Raw genomic sequence first — 6,000 nt, 5'->3', positions numbered from 1 at the left:
GCAAACCAAAATGACTTTTGACAAATTTATGTTTTAAGACGCACAAGAATACGAAGAATTTCAACACAGTTATTAAAAGCAACTGTGTAATATGCGCCTATGTAATATTAAGAACATTTAAGTACAATAGTACTTACAGCATACAAACATATAGCAGCACTTTGTTGCTATGTTTATGCAACCCATAAGGCCAAGGCGGATGTCACATGATAGTCCACGCCGACCAAATGCATAATACATAAGTGCATAACTCGCTCTCTCGATAAGCATAGATATAAAAGATATACATAAGAGACCCGCTACGCTGCTGGCGTATCCGACAGCCCAGCTACGCGGCTTAGCCTGAGACAAAATGTATTTAAGAATCACGAAGGCAGGCACTTTTGGGGAGTTGAACTGGCAGAACCATTTCTGCCAAACAAGAGTTGAATTGAACTATATAAAAACCTAACAGCCTGACGGCTACAAAACGTGTGTTATCAATTATTACTGTAATGTCTCCACATTACAAGTGCTTCATGAAAATTGTGGGCATATGTGGAGGTTCACGTATCCTTACCGAAGCTTTGGTATCGAAATTGCTGGAAAAATGGTGACAGCTAAATTTTACATCGCCCACGACAATATTTTGCAGGAAGACTTGTTGTTGGGACAAGATGTCACCACATTTTTGAATAAATTCGAGCCAAGCGAGATAAAACTCAAGGGAGCGGTTCATCAACCGAGAATATTTTTAAAAACCTTCTTGGTAATTTTCTCATCTTGCTTGAGAGGTTTGCAAACATTTTTCCATAGGTTTGGAAGACATAGGCAAGACAAACGTCGTCCAGGCAAAAATTGATGTTGAGGGTTGCCAAGTAGTCTCTCAAGCGTCATACCGAGTCTCCGAGCCGAAGAAGAAAGTGATTGCCAAGATAGTCGACGAACTACTAGAGCGAGATATTATTACTTCATCAATGTCAGAGTACGCCAGCCCGGTGGTAGTGATCGACTTTGCATCGATTACCGCCGCCTGAACAAGTTGATCAGATATGAAAATTTTCCCGTACCGAATATTGAGGAAAGGTTGCAGGAAGCAAAGCATTTTGCATATTTTTCGTCACTAGACCTGAATAGCGGATATATCAGATCGAAATGGAACCAGATGCATTCAACAGACTCATGGCAGAGTTACAGAACATGTGATAAAAGGCGACATGACGATATCCTCATTGGCAGCCAAACTTTTGATGAGATGTACGAAAAACTAGAGGGAGTTGTGCAAGTATTGCTATTTGAGTTTTACAAGGTCGCGCTAACTTATATGATGTAATCCAATTTAAAAAGGGTGGGGTATATGCCTTGAGCAAAATCTGTGTACAGCGAATTAATCTGGAAAAATGGCTATGTATGGTTGGTAGTGGTTGAGCACCCAGGCATAAACACATGCTAGTTGGGTCGATATAAGCACGAATTAGAAAGAATCATTTTTTTTAAGCTTTACTTTTAATAATTATTTAATTAATTATTTAAGCTTCAAATTAGCGAAGCTCTTGTTATGATTTGATTCGGTTTAATTTTGGTTTAGTGTGTGTATATGTTGTATCCAGTTAAAAAAAAATGGTGGTCAAAAGTAATCTGTCAGTAATGTCAACAAACGAGATGGCAATATTGCATCACACAATAAAAGAGATGGCCGCCCCAGTATGCACACTGCGCCATTGCAGGTTTTCTGTATGCATGTGTGTGTGTGTTTTGTTATGAATGCGTAAGAAAGGGACAGATTGTGAGTGCTGGGAAGTTCGTAATGGCGTAAAGAGCAGGGATCTCTACGCCATTGCTTTTCAGCTCTTTTTTTATCAATGCGTTAGAGAGGGACAGATTGTGAGTGATGGGAAGATCGAAATGGCGTACATTGCTTTTCAGCACTTTTTGGAATACCCCAATCCTATACAGAAATACCATTTCAGTTCACGCAGAAAATTGGCGAAGCTCTTGTTATGATTTGATTCGGTTTAATTTTGGTTTAGTGTGTGTATATGTATATATCCAGTCTTAAAATAAAATAGTAATCTGTCAGTAATGTGTACAAGCGAGATGGCAATAGAGAGGGCTGCAACACACAATAAAAGATATGGCCGCCCCAGTATGCACACTGCGCCATTGCAGGTTTTCTGTATGTATGTGTGTGTGTGTTTTGTTATGAATGCGTAAGAAAGGGACAGATTGTGAGTGCTGGGAAGTTCGTAATGGCGTAAAGACCAGGGATCTCTACGCCATTGCTTTTCAGCTCTTTTTTTATCAATGCGTTAGAAAGGGACAGACTGTGAGTGATGGGAAGATCGTAATTGCGTACAGAACAGTGATATCCACGCCATTGCTTTTCAGCTCATTTTGATCTATGCTTATAAACTATATAGGTTTTGAAAGCTTATGTTGGAATACCCCGATCTATACAGAAAGTCCATTTCTAACTATTATGGGGTGGTATGCGTACATATCGAGAATACACTGTACTCAGAATACTTGCACAACTCATAACATAATAATTCATAGCAACTAAGTAGCTCTATGTAATGTAATGTAATGTAATGTAATGTATGTAAGAATGCTGACGCGCCAAAATTGAGTTCAGCGCTCTGCGCAAAGAACGTCCGGCAACGGAAAGCTGACACTTCTTATTCACGCTGCAAGGAATGCTGAGTCGGCTTTGCCGCTTCGTGTTGGTGGCGCGATGCATTGCTGTTACGGTAAACTTAGCTCTATGTTTTGTCAACTCTTTAGTCTCAGTTTTGTGTCCAAATAAATCAGAACGTGCTCCGCCTTACGCCACAAGGCTAGCCAATAAACCTAAGGGGGCGAAGTCAAGCCCTCCAACGTAATCTTCAGAAGAAGACTCTACAGACGCGAACGTTTAACCACCGCTACCGACCGTGAGAGAAGTCTCTGGATCAACGCGGAAACACCCAACTTCATAATTTACATACATTGGCAGTGCTAGCATAAACAATAATGTTCAAGTGGAAGTGTTATATGATCGCCGACTTATGGAGCACACTGCATAAGTGCATGGTCAGCATTCCCACACTAACCGAAAGCCGATGTATACATAATGTGCGCACTTTGCATTCTTTTCCAACTCTCTTAACATAAGCAATACATAGTGCAGCCGCTTCTCTGCCGGCTTCACCAGGCAGCGAAGGCGCACTTCATAGCCTAAGGTGGCAATTATATTCCAAACGCCACCAGCCTGGTCAACTTCTCGCAAATTACAAGCACAGCTTGACCTTTTTGACAACAAGAATTAACAAAAGCGCCAGTTGGACTGCGAAGGACCATGGAGCCCTTATTGCAAATACACTTGCAAACATTGTAAGGACACCAACGTCAATGTCAATAGTGACAAACGGAATATATATAAAAAAGAAATTTATGAAAATAATTTAGAGATCTTAAAACCCAATATGGGCTTAATTGATTCAAAAACAGTGGATTCCAACGTTATAAACAAAGTGGAGATCGAGTCAAACAATTTAAGCTATATAACAATAATTCTGTTAGCAATTTTTATACTAATGATAATACAAGCACTTATAAAAGTGTATAAACTCCACAATAAATGCTTAAAGAAACGATATAATAGCAGGGCCGATGGCCTAGAAATAATTTAATTCTTAAGTAATGATGTCATTAATGAACGAAAAATAATAAAGAAATCAAAGTTCTTTTTAATGCTTAAAAATGTTTCAAAAACAAACTGCCAATAAGCATACAACCATTCCGGTAGAATCCTTTAATCAGGCAAGATCCCATATACATAACCAAAGAGGGAAACTAGACAAAAAGCAGTGGACAACAATGTCAAAATTTTTGATTAGACTAAGGAATAACCTTATAAATATCAAAGTAAGGTACGACTTAAACATATCGATACCAACTATTCTAAATTTCCCTTTGACACTAAATAAGGAAGCAACAGATTCGCTGAACGATTCTGACTCCGAACTAGAAATCAAAGAAGTGAAGTGTCGCTTGTCACAGTTTTGGGTTAGTCCGAAAGTAGCATTATCGGGGTTAGGAACTTGCTTTAAGTAGGGCCACCTACCCATTAACCTATCAATGCAGTTTGGGTTCTATCGAAATTGCAAGCTTACACTGTAATAGATAAGAAAACGCAACCTGGGCATACTAGTGAACGCCATGCCGGTCGTTCTCTTTCCGTTTTAACCTTGGAGGTGATCAGACGTACAGGTGCGACCAACCAAAAAAAAAAAAAAAACACACCCACGTTTTCTTTCTAATTTTTTTTGTATTTCGATATTCTTCGGTGAGTTAGTTTCTAAAGTGAAATTCGCTTTTGCTAATTATTTTCGTCTTTAGTAGCCAAGCCCAGATTAGAAATCCCACCAACTGTATTTAAATTTGGGGTTATTTCGGTGCCAGATCAAAGGTAACTATTTATTCGAGTTTTTTTTTTTTTACTTCAGAATCTAACTGAAAATTTAATAATTTCACAAGGTTCTGGCACCTTGTGCTACCCACAAGCAACCGCCGGCTCCAAGCCGTACCACCAGAGCAGCACGTCCAGCAGAGTAGCCGATGCACATCGATCATCAGAACATCTCGTTTGGCCGAAGCCATCGGTGTTCAAGTGTTATTAGTGTGAATTAATCTACCCCCCGCAAAAGTTCAGTGAAAAACAAAACCTGTAGCGAAAAACGAAAAAAAAAGGGAAAACAAAAGCCCCTCACATTAAGCGGTTCAATTTTTTTTGGTTATACCACGAGGTGGCTACACTGTGACAAACTAATGGTTTTACCGCACGCATTACAAAACATGTGCTAATACACTAATAAAATAATTGGACACCAACGATCGCCAAAACAAAAAGAATGAATTCAATTTAAAACGTTACGAAAACTACGAGTTTACTATACCCGAGAAAAAAAAGGAAATTATATATATTTTAAATATAGAATAAATTAAATTATAAATAGATTAAATTAAATTAAATAAATAAAAAAAAGGTAAAAAGTGAAAGTCAGTGGTGGAAAGAGTTGGCCATGCCAGCTAGAAAAAAAAAATAAAATAAAAAAAAAACTTTTTAAATAAATAGTAATATAGGAAAATAATTAAAATGAAAAACATAATGGGTTAATCATACTCCAGCCATTCATCCAACGCAATACCTCAATAATATATATATATCCATACCCAACTTTTTCCGCAAACATTTATCAAGACCAAAACATGAAACAATAAGAAGAAATTCGCCGGAGAAAGTACTTTCGCCGTGGGAGAAAATAACATGTAAGTTATATCTCAAAATTTGTCTCTATTACTTGCAACGATATATTATTTAAAAAAGGCATTGCATTTTTGGGGGATGGCTCTTTCAGTCTTTAAATTTTACAGTTTTATATATTAAATCTATTCTTTCTTTTGATCGCCTAATTCGTCGCGAAACCCAAAACCCAAGCTTGACCTACGACAACATGTTATTGCATGGTACAGTCGAGGATCGAAATATTGTGTACACCGAGCCTCTCTCGTGTATAGGTACAGTCGAGGATCGAAATATTGTGTACACCGAGCCTCTCTCGTGTATAGGTACAGTCGAGGACCGAAATATTGGGTACGCCGGTAGTAAATTGAAAATATTTTAATTTCTTTTTCTTCTTATCGAATTATATTACATTTATATTATATTAATACCTATGCGAATGGTATAGGTGGTTTTGAAACATATTTTCTTTTCAGCCACTGTATTTTCACTCATACTTACATATATACAACGACTATTAAAATGAATAAATAATTTAGGAATAATTTCTTTTGCATTAATAATTAAAATAGGATAAAACTATATATATATAATATAATAATGATAAAATAATAATCGCCCATGATAACAAGTAAAAGAACCAAAATAAGGTTAGGTAATTTCTTGGGGTTTTAAAATTTTTGTTTACTTTTTCTTTCTATCAATATATAAATCTATTTTACATGTTATCTAATTAG

At 37.2% G+C, this 6,000-nt stretch overlaps 1 long non-coding RNA gene across 1 annotated transcript; it reads left to right on the top strand.

Annotated features, from left to right (window-relative positions):
- The first annotated feature begins 3,981 nt into the window (after positions 1-3,981).
- Positions 3,982-5,772, top strand: LOC120320468. Its single transcript, XR_005559969.1, has 3 exons — positions 3,982-4,429; positions 4,498-5,487; positions 5,539-5,772. It is a non-coding gene; the product is annotated as an uncharacterized LOC120320468 (long non-coding RNA).
- Positions 5,773-6,000: the final 228 nt, after the last annotated feature.

Source organism: Drosophila yakuba, chromosome X (genome assembly GCF_016746365.2).
Source record: "Drosophila yakuba strain Tai18E2 chromosome X, Prin_Dyak_Tai18E2_2.1, whole genome shotgun sequence".
Taxonomy (NCBI): Eukaryota; Metazoa; Arthropoda; class Insecta; order Diptera; family Drosophilidae; genus Drosophila; species Drosophila yakuba.
The sequence above is the reverse complement of the archived record's forward strand: the minus strand, read 5'-3'. Positions and strand labels throughout refer to the sequence as shown.